General features: G+C 38.1%; 1 non-coding gene across 1 annotated transcript; it reads right to left on the reverse strand.

The window, feature by feature from the left end:
- Positions 1 to 10,375: 10,375 nt before the first annotated feature.
- Positions 10,376 to 10,482, reverse strand: LOC131244901 (small nucleolar RNA R71). The gene has a single exon (XR_009170671.1). It is a non-coding gene; the product is annotated as a small nucleolar RNA R71 (small nucleolar RNA).
- Between the last annotated feature and the right edge of the window lie 7,815 nt (positions 10,483 to 18,297).

Below are 18,297 nucleotides of genomic sequence, written 5' to 3' on the forward strand. Positions count from 1 at the left end.
GATGTATATGCAGCTTGTGTTTGAGGCCCATTGTGATGTGTATTCAGCTCATGTTTAAGGCCCATTATGATGTATGTTAGGCCCATTTGAAAGGCTCCTCGTGATGTGTATTAGCTCTTGAGTGAGGCCCGTGGTGTTGTATATTTGGCCCTTGTGTGAGGCCATGGGTCCACTATATGTTAGGCTCTATGTGGGCCATTCCTTGGGGGCAATGTTGGTTAAATATCCACATCGTCGAGGTCGATTGTCATTGGAGGTTATTGATACTGATTATTAGTATGTAACAGCATATCATCATGATACATGCCCATACGCATCATCTGCATGTTTGATTATGAGATAAGATTGACCATTGCATGTGCCATAGTGCTGGTTATTATGAGACTCCCTGATAGGCGGAGATTGTCTCACATGAGCACACGGTATGCGCAGGATTGATGTATGATTGGATTGTATGACTCATGTATCTTATATTGTGTACTGTGATTACTATATGCCCTAACGACATTAGGGTTGTAGCCTCCACAGGCATATCGTGGATAGCCAGATGGGACACCGAAAATTTATTCTACATAGGGTGAAAGTCTCAGAACCCTCTTCGTTCCAGAGGTTGCTTCAACATCTAGACTGAGTTGATGTATGAGTGCATGAGGACCGTATATCGTTAGGCCACGTCTCCCACTGTGTCAAGGTTGGTTGTAAGGGGGTATGGCCTTACTTGCCTGAGAGGAGGGGGTAATGCTAAGCTGAGTCAAACCAGCTCGAGGAATGGGTCCACTATCGATGAGCCGGGCCCAATATTGGTAGGCGGATAGTGAGGTCTCTTCCACTCACCTTGTTCCGCGCGATGGGGCTACAATCTGGTTTGGAGTGTAATAGACCTCGGTGATTTTCCAAAGAGGAACCGTACTGATGTGTGGACTTATTGAGCAGGAGTTGCATACTCATTCATTCATTTATTCATTATCCACTCGGACTGGTGGTGCGTAACTATTTGTTACTTGTATCTTCGCAATGACCAGGATTTCGGTTGAGGCGCGCGACTAACTTGAGATCAGGAGTTTACCACATTGAGTTTGACTATCCTAATTTAGGTATGGGACTGGTTTGGATAGAAGTCCCTTATGGTAGACCCCGTAGCCTGAAAGAAGTTTAAACATTGAGAATTAAGAATTCTTTCACACATGTTTTGCTCGGGACTAGCAAAATGCTGGTTGGGGGTGTATTGAGTGTCAAATATTATATATTTCCCCTTGTTTATATATTGGTTTTATGAACATGATATTGCTTAATGGGTATATTTTATACATGTTTGTATTGCGAGGTGAATCTGCGAGCTTGGATTGAAAGTCCATGCCTGCATATTAAAGAATTTAAATAGGTTGTTCCAACATTGCACTTTAATAATGCTCATCCTGACACCATCAAACTCAAGTTATTTCCATTTTCTCCAAAGGAGAAGGCCAAATCATGGTTTCATTCATTAAGGCCTAGATCCATTGGCACATGGATTGAGATGAACCAAGAGTTCTTTAAAAAGTTCTTCCCGGCTCATAAAACCAACACTCTTAGATGAAACATAATGAACTTTCCTAAGAAAGAGATGAGACTCTCTTCGAGTGTTGGGAACGGTTAAAAGACTTCTTCTCGCTTGCCCACACCATGGCTATAAAACCTGGTGAATAAATGATCTTTTTTATGACGGACTTAGTCTGAATATGCGCCAATTCGTACAAGTGATGTGTAATGGCAAGTTCATGAATAAGGAACTGGAAGAAGCTTATTATTACTTTGACATGCTAGCTAAAAATGCCCAATCATGGGACACATCATGGCATGCAGACTTTACCGAGTGGTCGATACAAGAAGCGGGGTTTTCTTGGGTCACTATGGGTTATACCGTAGAGTATATTTACCTAGTGATCTTAAGTTTTTGGCGTTTGCATTCGACTACCATGGGTTGTCCTTTTCTCATGGACTTTTTCGGGTGCCTAATTTTCCTTGGACATATCATAGAATACTCTTCCAGGAAGCTAGGTCATCTTGGGTGTCCTTGTTGTATGCTCTTTTCTGGGTGACTAGTACCCCTTGGACGTCCCCTGAGTACTTTTTGGGTGGTTAGTTCTCTTTGGGCGACCTTTTGCCAGTTGGATGAGCATCCCCAGGTTTGTAAGCATGTGCATCGTTCACAACCCCAAGTGTAAGGTCGTGATGCAGTAAAAATCTTGGTCAGACCGAGGTCGAATCCACAGGGACTAATCTCATGAGTATTTTGAAAGCAACTAGAAGTAGAACTAGAAGAAGATGTGAATCTAAATCGGAAATTAAAGAGAGTAATTGTGAGAGAATTAATTAGAAACTTAAGAATTTAAAGGTGAGAACTAGGGTTTCCAAGGATCCACTTGTAAAGATCAGGGAGATCTATGCTTAATTCAAGGACATAATTGGAATCAGAGTCCCATCTTATCTAATTGGAAGATATCTCAATAAAACCAAATCTGAACTTCCTTTAACCTAATTCTCAATGGATGAGAGTTATGTGAATTGAAAGTGATTCCATCACAAAACCATGCCCAGGAGACAATGGCTCACAATAGGATGCGCTAATCTCATAACCAAACATAAGAAAATCATGAAGATTAGAAGGGATTCCATCACCCAACCATGCCTAAGGGACCATGGTAAACAATAGGATTTTCTAATTTCACAATCTCAATACATGAAAAGAGATACTCAAAGCTATCACAAATCTACTATAATTTGAGTCATAATAAACCATTAAAAACTGAAAGTATTTCTTAAATATCAAACTAGAATCAAAGAGAGTTTAATATAAACATGAATCAAAGCAATAGAAAACATCCCATCACGCTACAAGCTTCACCTCTTAGCCCTATCTAAGAGGTTTAGCCAACCATAGTCATAATTGGAACTAAAACCTAGAAGAAAGCATGAAAAATTAAGGAAGAAAGGAGAAAAATGCTTGGTTACTGCTCTCCGCCCTTGTGCTTCACTCCTTTAAACCCTAAAATGAGTAGATTGATCTGATAGATGCTTAGGGGTGCCCTGGGGACTCCTATTTATAGTTGTACAATACCTCCTTTTGCACCTCTTTGTAAAAATCTAAAAACTACCTCAAATTTACGCACTTCACGTAACTCTGCGTAACTTCGCATGATTCATTCGATGACATCGAACATGCTTCGATGTCATAGAAGGTGTCTTTTATACGTGCTTTTTTTGTGCTTTTATAGCTTTATCCGGACTTTGTAACCTTTTATGTCATCGAACCTACCTTCGATGTCTTCGAAGAGACCTTCGATGTTATTGAGCATTATTCGAGGAATCAATAATGTGTCCAAAAACAGTCCATAGAGTTAATCTAATTTCTTCAATAAATTTGATGTCATCGAGGAGTGCTTCGAGTTATCGAAAATGGTGCCGAATGTGTCCAGTGAGTTTTACTGAAATTTCCCAAAAAATTTGATGTCATCGAGCAGGGCTTTGAGTTATCAAATAATTTCTTGAGTAATCAAAAAACGTCTTCAATTTCTCCAGCATCCAACTTAATTTTCCTTTATAAATTTGATGTCATCGACCTGTGTTTGATGTCATTGAATTTTTCCTCTATGACATCGAATGGTGCTCGTTGACATAGTAAATTTATATTCCGCACTTGTTGTTTCGGCTTCGATCCTTCTCCACTTGGTTTTCTTGAATCTTGGGACCTTGAAATCTTCAATCTTTATCTCCTAAGATCTATTCTTTGCCTTGGTGATCTTTGAGCATCAAATCCATGCTTTTAGCACTTTTTCCAATCCAAGCTCTTAAATTCACCTTGCAACACAAACATGAGTAAAATAGGACATTAAGCAATATCATGTTCATAAAACCAAGATATAAATGGGGTCTAATATTCAATATTTGACCCTCAACATGCATGCATCCATACATTTAAACAAGAATACCATTGTGAAATCTATTTTATGTTACGCATCTAATGGACTTTGTCTCATTATTATGATGGTTATTACGAAATATTCATTATGAACTGTGCCTGATAAACTACGCTGAATTATCTTGATGCTTCAATAAATCTTGGGAGTTATACCTCACTTTTATAGCCATTGACGATATCAAACCACATTCAATATGCAGGAGATGCAAATGATGAACATGCTGGTGTTCATGTGGAATATGAGGAGTCAAAGGACCTTGGGACTCTAGATTGTGGATTTAATTTATGCTAAATTTGTATTTGTTTGTATTGTAAAGAACTTAGGACATTAGTTTGTATAAGCTTTCGGGCAACCAGTTGAAATTTGGTTATGTATATTTGGACTCCTTATACTTGATTTGTTTCTAACCCGCTAGATTATTAACTCTGATAAAGAAAAGAAAAAAAATGTATATGAAATTTGGGCTATCTTTATAGGTTAACACTCATGTTTTTGAAAAACAAGTAGTGCACTCGGGTTATGGGAACTGGGGTGTTACACAGAGGCTTAGGCGAAATCAGCCATTGTGGGAATGGCGCAACTAGCTTATATTGTGTGTCTGGTTCTTTCTTGTGTGAGACGTCATTAATTCTATCATCCTTCTTTGACTCTTTTGAATCCTTAGGCTTCTCGGCCCTCGTCGGGATGGTTTTATCAAATTCTAAGAGTAGTGATAGATTTAGTTTGTTTAATACGTTGGTTTGAAGAGCTCGGGTCACTTATTTCACATTATGGTTTCCGATTGGGGAGAGGTTGGGTTGGAAAAGTCCCTTTCTCCCTAATCACTAGGTGTAACATAATCCTTTGTATGGACTTGCTAAGGACCTAAAATGCTTGTAAAGTATTTTGATTAAAGAGCTCTTGGTTTTGAATGTCTTTGAGAACCACATCCTCTTGGGGTCTTTGTTGATTTGGAAATTGTGTAAAGGCTCCTTGAGGATTTATGTTTGTATTGGCCATTTGTCCATTCCTCCAACTAAAGTTGAATGGTTCTTCTAACTAGAGTTGTATGTGTTTAAGATGGGGGTGTTAAATGGTCGTTGGTAGTTGTCTACGACACTTGACAACTCATGTAACAATTCTTGAAAAGCAGGAATTGTGGGACAATCTTGTCATATGAATGTTACTAGTGCAAATCCTGCATACAACTTCAACAATCTCCTCGTGTTTGACCATCTCCACTTTCTTCTGTTTTATGCCCTCAAATTTTCTCATAAGGTTGGCCACCCTTGCACTCATGTCGTCTTCTTCCCATGAGACGTAAATTCCTCCCTTTTCTCTTAATTGATTGGGCCTAGACGTTGAGCTTCTTGAGGAGGTGTCCCATAAATGCGCATTCTCAGCGAGTGAGTCAAAATAATCCCACGTATCATCGGGCTCTTTATTCATAAACTATCCGTTGCACATCATTTCTACGAATTGGCACATAAGTGAAGTCAGTCCATCACAGAAAAGGCTTAGGAGTCGTCATATTTTGTATACATGATGCAGGAAAGAGTTTAGAAGGTCTTTAAATCTCTCCCAACATTGGAAGAAAGTCTCTTCCTCTTTTTGGGAGAAAGTGATGATCGCTCTCCTTAAAGTGTTGGTCTTGTGAACCGAGAAGAACTTTTTAAGGAACTCCAGGGTCATCTCAACCCAAGTCCATATTGATCTTGCTCGAAGGACAAGTTAACCATGATACGACCTTCTCTTTCAAAGAGAAGGGAAATAATTTAAGCCTCATAGTGTCTTCAGACACTTTCAAGAAGTGTAAGGTCGCTACTATCTCATCGAACTCTTTGAGATGTAGATATGGACTTTCAGAATCAAGCTCATGAAACTTCGGAAGTAGTTGGATGACTTTCGGTTTAAAGTCTAAGTTTCCTACATTATGTGGAAATACTATGTAGGAAGGTGTACTTACCCTCACTGATTAGAGATAATCTGGCAATGTTCTTGGTGCAAGGGCATTATGCACCTCATTTTCATCTTTGTGTTCATCAACTGGTTAGTGAGGTTGATTTGCAGCCATCGTTTCTGTCAACTTAGAGGATCTCAAGTGGTGTCTAATCCGGTGATGGATAGGCAATCCTTCAACCAATCCTCCTTCATTTTGAGAGATGTAAAGTGTTGTCATGTACCCACTTGGGCATGAAACACTCTCAGCCCTCAAGTTCTAAACTAGAGCTAAAAAGAAACTAAGAAATAAAAAGAGAGAGAAGGTTAGAAAGAAGTTACTAGATTCGGAGTGCTATGTTAAATTTCTACAAAACAGACAAATAAGTTAGTTCAAAAAATAACTCAAAAACAAACACAACATAAACTAATCATAATCCTAATTAATTCCAATACTAATCAAGTTTAGAAAAACTCAACCAAAGTTCTTAGCAATGGAGCCAAAAACTTGTTCATAACCCCAAGTGTAGGGATGCGATGTAGTAACAACTCGGTGAGATAGAGGTCGAATCCACAGGGACTTACCTTATACATATTTTGAATTAACTAGAATTATAACTAGAATCTAAAATCTAGAAATTTAGAGAGAAATTGTTGTGAATTAAATCTATCAAAGTAATGAAAACTAGAGTGCCAAGGATCCACTTATAGTTATTAGGATGTTACCTTACATGATTTAATAATAACACAACTGGAATCAAAGTCTTATTTTATCTAGTCAGATGATGGAGCAATTAAAACATAATGTGGTGTTGAACTTTATTGGCTTAGTTCACACATGAAGCACCAATCCCATGATCGCAGGGAATTCATGCATCAACCATGCCCATAGACGATGGTGGATCATGAATTTTACAAATCACGCGATTACAAGATAAGAAGATATTAAAAGCTTCCCGGGAATCTACTGCAACTTCAGTCATAATAAATCATAGAAAACTGAAAACACTCCTTCATTCAAGCTAATAATAAATAAAAGTTCAACATAAATGTGAATTAAAGTAAAATAATCATTAAAATAAATAACAAGCTTCACCTCTTAACACTAGCTAAGAGATTAGCCAACCAAAGATATGATTAAGATAAAACCCTTAAAGAAAAATATGAAAAACTAACTAGAGAAGAAGAAAGAACTCCTTGGATGATGCTACACCCATGGCTATACTCTTCTAACCTTAATTTGTGCTTAGAATCCTTCAGAAATCCCAAATATATAGGCTTTGTTCGGCTGACTTTGCAAACTGCCTCAATTTTACACACTTCGCACACCTTCAATGTCATCTTTGATGACACTTCGATGTCATCGAAGAATTGAGTCCGAGTTGAATTCGAATTGAAAATTGCGCGCTCTTTCGCACTTCGTAAGTCGTCGATGTCAATGCCCGATCTTCGATGTCATCAAACATGTTTCGATGTCATTGAACAACTCCTTGATGTCATCGAAAATGGTCCAGAATTGTCTGATGAGTTGAGCTTAAAATCCTGAAATTCACGATGTCATCAAACCTTGCCTTCGATGGAATCGAAGGGTCTTCGATGTAATTGAGAATTGCACCCAATAAACCATCAAACAAACTTGATTTTCTTCTAAAATTTCAATGTGATTGAAACTCCTTGGATGTCATCGACCACTTATTTCGATGTCATCGAAGTGTGTTTGATGTCATCGACAGTCAAGTTCAACAACCTCTGAATTCTGCACTTTCCAAACTCAATTCTCTTCCTTCTTCGATTAGTTTTGTTAGATCTTAGACTCTTTAAATCTTCAATCTTAACCTCCAAAGATCCATCCTAGCTTTGACAATTCTTAAGCATTAAATCCATGCTTTTAGCATCCATTTCACCTTAAATTCTCAAAATCACCTCGTAGGACAAACATGCATCAAAGACAGCTCAATGCCACTTCAATGACATTAACATAAGCATAATTTTTAGTTAAACTTTTAACTCCAAAGGCTACAAGGTTTAGGATTTTAAATTACCAAGAGTTATTTGTTGAGGGTCAAATATTGCATATTGGACCCTATTTATTACTTAGTTTTATGAACATGATAATGGTTAATGTTCTATTTTAATCATGTTTGTGTTGCAAGGTGAATTTAAGAGCTTGGATTGAAAAGGATGTTTAAAGCATGGATTTCACGCTTAAGAATCACCAAAGTCAAGAATGGATCTGATAAAACTAAGAATGAAGAATGCATATACTGAATATCTAAGAAAACTAAGCCCATAATGAAGAAAATCGGAGTTTTGAAGTGAAATTCAGAGATCCTCGACCAGTCCTGGCCTTGGCTCGACGAGTCCTAAATTCTACTCGACCGGTCGAAGGTGTCTTGACTCAAACTCCAGTGAGTAAAACTTCAAAATCCTCATCTTTCTCAACCAGTCGAGGGAGACCCTCGACCAGTTGAGGACGTCCCACGACCGGTCGAGAATGGCCCACGACCAGTCAAGCGTTACACAATTTTTGCGCGGACTGCGTAAATTTAAGACGGTTTCCAAAAATTTCCACTCGGTATGAAAGTCTAAAGCCTAAAACTATAAATAGGAGTCCCTAAGTCATCCTTAGGCATCATCTAGGATTTGAGGAGTGGAGAAAAGGCATGGAGAAGCTATCTCCAAGAGCTTTTTCTTCCTTTTCCTAAATTGTTTTTATGTTTTTCTTAAGAGATTCTAGTTCAATCATGTCTATGGTTAGTTAAACATCTTAGCTAGGGCTAAGAGGTGAAGCTTGTATCATGATGGGATGTTTCTATTGCTTTAATTCATGTTTATATTGAACTCTCTTTGATTCTAGTTTGATTATAAGGAATGCTTTCAGTTTTTAATGGTTTGTTGTGACTTAAAGTACAATAGATCAGCAATAGCTTTGAGTATGTTCTTTTCATGTATTGAGATTGTGAAATTAAGAAATCTCATTGTTCACCATCGTCCCATTGGCATGGTTGGGTGATGGAATCCTACCTAACTTTCACAATTCTCTCAGATTGGTTATGGGTTAGTAGATCCTGTTGTTTGCCTTGTCTCCTAGGCGTGGTTTTGTGATGGAATCACTTCCAGTTCTCACACCTCTCATCCATTGAGAACTAGGTCAAAGGAAGTTCAAATTTGATTTTACTGAGATATTTTCCAATTGGATAGGATGGGACTCTGATTCCAGTTGTGTCAATGAATCAAGCATAGATTTCCTTGATCTCTACAAGTGGATCCTTGGAAACCCTAGTTTCCCACCTTTGAATTTCTTAAGTTTTTCATTAAATTTCTCACAATTACTCTCAAATATTCTAGATTTAGGTTTTCATCTTTTTCTAGTTGTTTTCAGAATACACACAAGATTAGTCCATGTGGATTCGACCTCGATCTCACCGAGATTATTACTACATCTTGAACCTACACTTGGGGTTGTGAACAAGTTTTTGGTGTCGTTGTCAGGGACTAACAGCTGTGTTTTTCTGAGATTAATTAGTTTTGAAATTAGTTTAAGATTAGGGTTTTTCTAGTTTCTATTTTTAGCATTATGGTTTTTTTGAAATATTTTAGAAACTAGCTTAGCTCTCTATTTCCAGGTTTAGAAACTTTCCTAATTTGTTTTTAGAAACTAATTTTTTTAGAAACTTTCCTTTTTCATTTTTCTTAGATTTACTTTCTAGTTCTAAGTTTAGAAACTTTCCTTTTCTCTCTTTAGAAACTTTCTATTTTCTATTTTTAGAAACTGACTTGTTTTGTTTTGTTTTACAGGATCTTCATTTAAAAACTTCTAATTTGGTAACTTCTTTCTAATTCCCTCTCTCTTTCTATTTCTAGATTTTTATTTCCTTTCTTCCTTTTAGGTTTAGGTTAGAATATGAAATTGAGGGCTGAGAGTGTTTCATGCCCAAGTAGGTCCGTGACAACACTCTACGTCTTTTGAGTGAAGGAGGATTGGTTGAGGGGTTATCTATCCATCACAGGATTAGACACCACTTAAGATCCTTAAAGTTAATTAAGGTTATGACTGCACAACTGGTTAATGAACCAGGAAGACAACCTCAACCTCAGGTTGAAGAAGTCCAGGATGAGAATGAGGTGCATCAAGCACCCCTACCTCGTACTTTATGAGACTATTTACAACAAGCGCGGGTGAACACGCCCTCATGTATGGTTTTTCTAGAAAATATGGGACATGTGGATATTAAGCCAGGGGTGATCCAACTCGTTCCAAAATTCCCTAGACTTGAATCTGAAAGTACATATCTCCACTTGAAAGAGTTTGACGAGATTATAGCCACTTTATACTTTCCTAACATGTCTGAGGACACGGTTAGGCTGAAAATCTTTCCCTTTTATTTGAAAGAGAAGGCTAAGACATGGTTGCATTCACTACGTCCTCGATCATTGGCACATGGAATGACATGATAAGGGAGTTCATAAAGAAATTTTTTCCACATCATAAAACAAACACCCTTAGAAAGTCAATCATGAACTTCTCCCAAGAGGAGGATGAAACAATCTTCCAATGTTGGGAGTGGTTCAAGGATCTTATCAGTTCATGCCTACAACACGGTTTTGAAATGTGGCACATTACACACTTTTTCTATGATGGTCTGACATCTTCCATGCGCTAATTGGTCGAGACAATGTGCAATAGAGAATTCATGAATAAAAATGTCGATGATGTGTGGGATTATTTGGATAGACTTGCTGAAAATGCACAATCATGGGACACATACCCAAAATCAAGTACCACTTCTAGGCCCACTTAATCAAAGGAAATGGGTGGATTATACCTTCTGAAAGAGGATGATGATATCAATGCTAAAGTGGCTAATCTCATAAGGAAATTCAAGGACATGAAACTAAAGAAGGATAAGGTTAAGGAAACTATTTGCGGTATTTGTGCTTGGAACATTCACACAACAAAAAATTGTCGAACAATACCTGCCTTTCGAGAGGTGTTGAATGAGGAATCTAATGTCGTGAACAATTACCAAAGACCGTTAAATGGACCTACCTCCAACACATACAATCCTCGTTGGAGAAATCATTCAAACTTCAGTTGGAGGAATGGACAAAATGCTACCCCTCAAGGTTTCTTCAATCAAATTCCAAATCAAGGAAAACTTCAAGAAGATCCAGTTCTAAAACATATTCAAGACCAAGAGCTAATTAATCAGAATTCAGCATAAGCAATCCAAGATATCAAATCAGCAATTGTAACGCTTGCGTCATCTATTCAAAGGATAGAGTCACACTTAACAATTGGGGGAAAGGGGATGCTTCCTGCTCAACCTCTCCCCAATCCCAAATCGCAATATGAGATAAGTGATCCTAGCTCTTTAAATTAGATGGAGCAAGCTAAATCTATCACCACTCTTAGGAGTGGGAAGACCATTGACAAAACTATTCTGGTTAGGGCTGAAAAGCCTAAGGACCCCGAAAAGGACAACAATGATAGACTTAGCACTGCTCCACAAGAATTAGAACTGAAACTTTAAGGCAAGCCGATTTCCCCCAACAATTGATTGTACCAAAATCTCTCTCTAACTCTTAGGACATTCTAGAGGTGTTGAAACATGTGAAGGTCAGCAACCCTCTACTGGACACGGTTAAACAAATACCTTCATATGCCAAAATTTTGAAAGACTTGTGTACAACCAAAAGATGGCAAAATATTAAAAAGAAAATCTTTTTAACTGAAAAAGTGAGTGTCATCCTAAAGCAAGATGTGCCACAGAAATACAAAGATCCCGGTAGCCCAACCGTCGCTTTTGTAATTGGGAACTACTGAATTGAGCATGCACTTCTTAACTTAAGAGCGAGCATAAATTTGAACCCTTACTCAGTTTAAAAATAGTTAGGTTTGAGTGAATTGAAGCCCACCCTAACCACATTACAACTTGTTGATCGCTCAGTTCATGTATCGAGGTGGGTAATTGAAGATGTGTTGGTCCAGGTTGACAGATTCTACTACCTGGTAGATTTTATTATCCTAGATACACAACTCATTAGTAACATGAGCACTCAAATTCCTTTGATTCTTGGTCGTCCATTCCTCACCACTTCAAATGCAATAATTAATTGTAGGAATGGAGTCATGAGTATGTCTTTCGGGAATATGACATTGGAGTCGAATATCTTTTTCAACATAGATAAACAGTTAGAGGATGATGATGATTTCCATGACAATCAAAATGATTAACTCTTTCGTGGAAGATAGAACACTTTTGACGTTATCCTCTGACCCTCTAGAGATGTGCCTGGCCCACTCCCATGATTTTGATGATGACATGATTAAGGAGACGAGGGCTATGCTTGATACCGTCCTAATACTTGAAGTTAACCGGTAGAGGCCACAATTGAATTATCCCAAACTAATGTAGTGCCTCTACCGTCTAACCTCAAGGTACCGAAGCTTGACCTAAAACTTTTGCTCTCTAATTTGAAATATGTCTATTTAGGTCAAGATGAGACATACCCGGTAGTGATTTCTTCCCACCTTAAGCAAGAACAAGAGAGTATGCTCATCTCTACTCTTATTGAGCATAAAGGAGCCCTTAGATGGTCGATTACGGACCTAAAGGGAATTGACCCTTTGATTTGTACTCACCACATTCATCTTGAGGATAATGCAAAGACCTCATGACAACCATAACGTAGACTAAATCCAAATATGAAGGAAGTGGTGAAGGCCGAGGTTCTTAAACTATTAGATGTAGGTATCATATACCCTATATTCGATAGTCAATGGGTGAGTTCAACTCAGTGGTTCCTAAGAAGTCCAGAATCACCATCGTATCCAATGTCAATAATGAAGTCATGCCAACTAGAGTTACTACTGGTTGGAGAATGTGCATTAAGTACAGGAAGTTGAATATCATCACGAGGAAGGATCACTTTCCTTTGCCCTTTATCGATCAAATTTTGAAAAGGCTAGCTGGTCATTCTTATTACTGTTTCCTTGACGGATATATTCATGCTACAATCAGATTGAGATAGCCCTTGAAGACCAAGAAAAGACCACGTTCACATGTCCTTTTGGCACCTTTGTTTACCAAAGGATGCCATTCGGACTGTGTAATGGCCCTACCACCTTTCAACGATGTATGATGAGTATCTTTTCTGACATGGTGGGGCAATATCTAGAGGTCTTCATGGATGACTTCTCGGTCTTTGGTCCATCCTTCAGCGAATGTTTGGGAATTTAAAAAAATGTGCTGAAGCGATGTGAGGAAATGAATTTGGTATTGAATTGGGAAAAGTGCTACTTTATGGTTCATAAGGGAATTGTCCTTGGACACATCATCTCATCCAAGGGAATTGAGGTAGATAAGGCTAAAATTGATCTTTTCTCTAACCTACCTCCACTCAAGAACATACGAGACATGCAATCCTTTCTAGGACACGCTGGGTTTTACAACAGATTCATAAAAGACTTTAGTCACCTCTCTCATCCTCTATGTAAGCTACTTCAAAAGGATGCACCATACGAGTGGACTGAGCAATGCCAAGAAGCTTTTACTAAGCTCAAGGGCATATTAACTATTGCACCTATCATGCAGCCACCCGATTGGGGCCTTCCTTTTGAACTTATGTGTAACATGTCTGACTATGATCTTGGGGCAGTTTTAGGCCAGAGAGAAGAAAAGAAGCCCTACATTATTCATTGCACAAGTAGAACTCTAAATCCTACCCAAGTGAACTACTCTACTATTGAAAAGGAACTCTTAGCCGTAGTATTCGCTTTGGATAAATTTAGGTCCTGCTTGATTAGATCTAAGATCGTCATTTACACAGATCATGCAGCACTCAAGTATCTTCTTTCTAAGAATGATGCTAAGCCCCGCCTGATAAGATGGATCCTCGTACTCTAAGAATTTGATTTAGAAATAAAAGATAAAAAGGGAGTAGAGAATGTAGTGGCTGACCATCTTTCTCTCCTTGATCTTTCTAATTCCCTTTAGACGACACATATAAATGACATGTTCCCTGACGAACAATTATTCAAAGTCTCTCATTCACCTTAGTTTGTTGATATTGTTAATTATCTTGCCATAGGTTTCATGCCGCCATATTGGACTACGCAAGATAACAAAAAAAAATTCTTCGTCAAGGTTCATAAGTTCTTATAGGATAATCCATATTTGTTTAAATATTATGTTCAATACCCCAAGTATAGGGTCGCAATGTAGTAATAATCTCGATAAGACCAAGGTCAAATCCACAGGGACTGAACCTTATACATATTCTGAAAGTAACCAGAACTAGAACTAGAAGAAGATGTAATCTAAATTAGGAGAGTGTAGGAGAATAATGGTGAATTATTAAGCTAAAACTTGTAAAATTCTAAGGTGAAAAACTAGGGTTTCCAAGGATCCACTTGTAGAGATCAGGGAAATTTATGCTTGATTCATGAACTCAACTGGAATCAGAGTCCCATCTTCATCCAATTGGAAGATATCTCATTAAAACTCAACTCTAAACTTCATTTGATCTAGTTTTCAATGAATGATAGGTATAAGAACTAGAAGTGACTCAATCACTAAACCATGCCCATGAGACAAAGCAAACAGCAGAATGTACCAATCCATAACCAATCTGAGAGAATTATGAATGTTAAAAAGGATTCAATTATCCAACCATGCCTAGGGGATGATGGTGAACAACAGGCTTCCTAAGTTCACAACCTCGATAATGAAAAGAACATACTCAAAGCTATCACAGATCTATTATAATTTAAGTCAAAATAAACCATTACAAACTAAAAGTATTTCTTACAACCAAACTAAAATCAAGGATAGTTCAACTTTACATAAATCCAAGCATAAAAAACATTCCATCACACTACAAGCTTCATCTCTTAGCCCTATCTAAGAGGTTTAGCCAATCATAAACATGATTAAGCTAAAAATTGCTCAAATAAAATATCAAAATAATGAAGGAAAGGAAGAAGAAATCTGGTCGTCCGATCCACGCGTCTTCTTCTTCTTCTTCTTCTTCTTCTTCCCTCTCTCTCTCTCTCTCTCTCTCTCTCTCTCTCTCGTTCCTTGCTTTTCCACGTCTCTGGATGATCTTTACATGCCCTCTCTCTCTCTCTCTCTCTCTCTCTCTCTCTCTCTCTCTTTATAGCCAAGACTAGGTCGGCTACGTGCGTAAGTCAGTCAGCTGGGAGTGGAGTCGGTTACGCGTGCGTAACCTTACGCAGTGACAGGTTTAGAAACCTATTGTGGAGCAAAACTGCAAACCATCTTGCATTTGGATGAGATTTTTGAGACGATGGATCGTCCCAAACTCGTTCTATCTTCATGGCTGGGGTCAGCCCCACCTTTTGGAGCTTGTGGATTGTCCGGATCGTCCATTCGATCACGACCAAGATCATACAATCGGCCCATAGCGGCCGAGCTATTTTCGGATGCACGTCCATGCATCACTGCCACGCTGAGATGTTCGGTGGGCCCCTGGTCCACATCAAAATAGAAATCCAATCCGTCCATTGGATTCCTGACAAAATTTGGGTCAGAGATGACGTGATACATCTCAATTCGATGTGGCCCATGAGAGTTTTCTTTCCTGCTGTCCATCTTGCGTTTTAACTTAATTTTATTGTGCGTGCGTGCATGGCAGTGGATGGACATCATGGTTGTGGTCGACCCTACCGTCTGGACATAATGGACAATTTAGATCGTCCGGACGAATGATCATGGTGGGCCACAACTCATCACAGCGGGTGCACATCTGCTGCCTACGTAAACGAGACAAGTCAGTCGGGTCAAACGTAGTTTGACCCGACTCCTTGTTCCATATGCCGATGGTGCACGCGAGTGAGGTACACGCATTGTAAGTAGGGCCTGCTATAATGTTAGGTTAGTAAATCCACACTGTCCATTCATTGACCCATTTAATTTAGGGGTTTGAGCCCAAGTTTGAAGCATATCTAGAGATCAGGTGGGTCCTAAATTGGTGGTTTTGTGATTGATCTTTCCGTTGGGCTACTTCCATAAAGATCCAATGGCTGAAATTTTACGTGTATGGTTACTTTATGATCCTCCAGTCAGATATAAAGTTTCGAGCCAAAAGGATGGTGGAAACCCTATGATCTTGCATGAGGATGATTTTCAGGCTTCCTTATCTTTAATCACTTGGTTTTCTTGAATCTTTAGCGTGTGAATTCTTCGATCTCAGTCTCATAAGATCTGTCTCTTACCTTGGTGATTTTTGAGCATCAAATCCATGCTTTTAGTACTCTTTTTAATCCAAGCTCCTAAATTCACCATGCAACACAAACATGATTAAAATAAAATGTAAACCATTATCATGTTCATAAAACCAAGTGATAACTGGGGTCTAATATGCAATAGGTGACCCTCAACACAATCCCTAACCAGCATTTTACTAGTCCCAAGCAAAGTATGCGAAAAGCAATTCAAGAACCACAGGATAATTTTTATAAACTCAAGTGGTTTTTGAAAAATAGTCCAGATACTAGAATTCCAAGATGCATCAATGTTGGGCATTACCTTCTCCTAAACTCAAGTGCACGGTAAACTTCATGGTCAAGTTCAAAGTATTAATCCATCAATTAGAACAATTCTAAACGTCGAGTTCCATGGGTGCAGAGTGCAACCTCGACTTATCACAATTAAAGGTTCAATCATCAATTCTCATGATAACATTGATAATCAAAAGGAGCATTCCGGATAACCTAACCTAAACCAAAACTTGCCTTACAGTTCAGCTTTTTTATTTCTCCAGCTTTTGATTTTTCCAACGATGGCTTCACGCTGTGTCAACCTTTTTAAAGATCTTTAACAGGTAGCCGTTTTCGATGACAACTGTTTTTTAGCTAGATATTTTTTCTTTTTTTTCATTGAACGTGATGGACAAATTCCTCAGGTTGGTTCCTTCCATGCTTAGGGATTACCAAGTTAACAATTCAATATCGAATGGAAACCTTAATTTGTAAGCCAGATGTTACATGTGAAATCATGACTTAATCAATGTTTAAAACTTCTAATCATGGATTAATAATTTGAACTTAACTGTGAAATCTAACAGGTAACCGAATCCAAGAGTTATAAATCACCACCATTAAGTACCTTATACTTCTTAAATCAAGACTATCTTTCAAAATCACTTAAATTCACAAGAATTTCCAGAAAAAAATTTCACAATTTTTGCTCAAGATTAAGAAAATACTAGTTAGGTAACCTAATCTCCCATTCCTAACCTAAAATCTGAAAGTGCCTTGGTTTGTCAATTAGTGTGAAGGTTGAGTCGATGAGTCAAATGAGCCCCACATGAAGATGTTCAAGCCATTGCCTCAACTGGATGTGTCTTTCAAGGCGTCACAAGTAAATCAAGCCTCACATCCCAAATCCCAAAACACCCAGGTAAACAAAAGCCCTAAAAGTCTTAGACAACATAGGATGAAATAGTCTGAAAACTTAAGTTTAAATAGGAAAATCTTCCAAGTTTTTCAGCTAAAGTTCGATGATATCGAGTCTGTGTTAATGTCATCGAGCACCCATGTTCGATGACATCGAACAGTACTTGATAATATCGAATTAGGCCATTTTATGTCTAGAACCACAAAGTAATTTGGACAAAATGTTCGATAAATCGAACATACACTCGATGACATCAACCATCTGTAATCTATGACATCAAACATCAGTCCATGACATCGAAAGACGAAGAGCATTATCCAGCTAAAATCTTGGAAAATATTCTGATACTGCTCGAGGAATCGAAAGGCAATCGATGTCATTAAAATTCAAAACCCGATATCATCGACATGATCTTGATAACGTTGAATTGGGACAAGTTATGTCTAGCTAGCTTCAGAGGAAAATCATCTAAAATGTTCGAGGAATTGAAACCTTACTCGATGTCATCGAATTTCAAATCACGATGATATCGAGAAAGTCTCGATAATATCGAATCTGGACATAACTGTTCCAACAAGCTTATAAGGAAAATCATTTGGAGATGATCGAGGAAGTGATATAGTCTCGACGACATCGTAATTCAAAAATTGATGATATCGATATATGATCGATAACATCAAATTCGTCAAAAAGAATGGTCAGCAAGCTTCCTCAAAATATCCTTAGAAAAGCTCAATGTATCGAACTAGTATTCGATGATATTGAAGTTCAAACTTCGATGACATCAAATAAAGTTTGATGACATTAATCCTCAGTCAAAAAGTTCTAAGTATGTGCTTCAGTTGAGTTTGTATCATCGAACCTTGATTTGATGGCATCGAAAGTATACGTCCGATGACATTGAATCGGGTCCGATGACATCGAACTTAGTCAGAGACTAACAATTTTATTTCCATTGAAACTTTTGCCTATATAAGGAGAGCTTGTTTCTCAGTTGT

The sequence above is a fragment of the Magnolia sinica genome, chromosome 4 (genome assembly GCF_029962835.1).
Source record: "Magnolia sinica isolate HGM2019 chromosome 4, MsV1, whole genome shotgun sequence".
NCBI classification, from domain to species: Eukaryota; Viridiplantae; Streptophyta; class Magnoliopsida; order Magnoliales; family Magnoliaceae; genus Magnolia; species Magnolia sinica.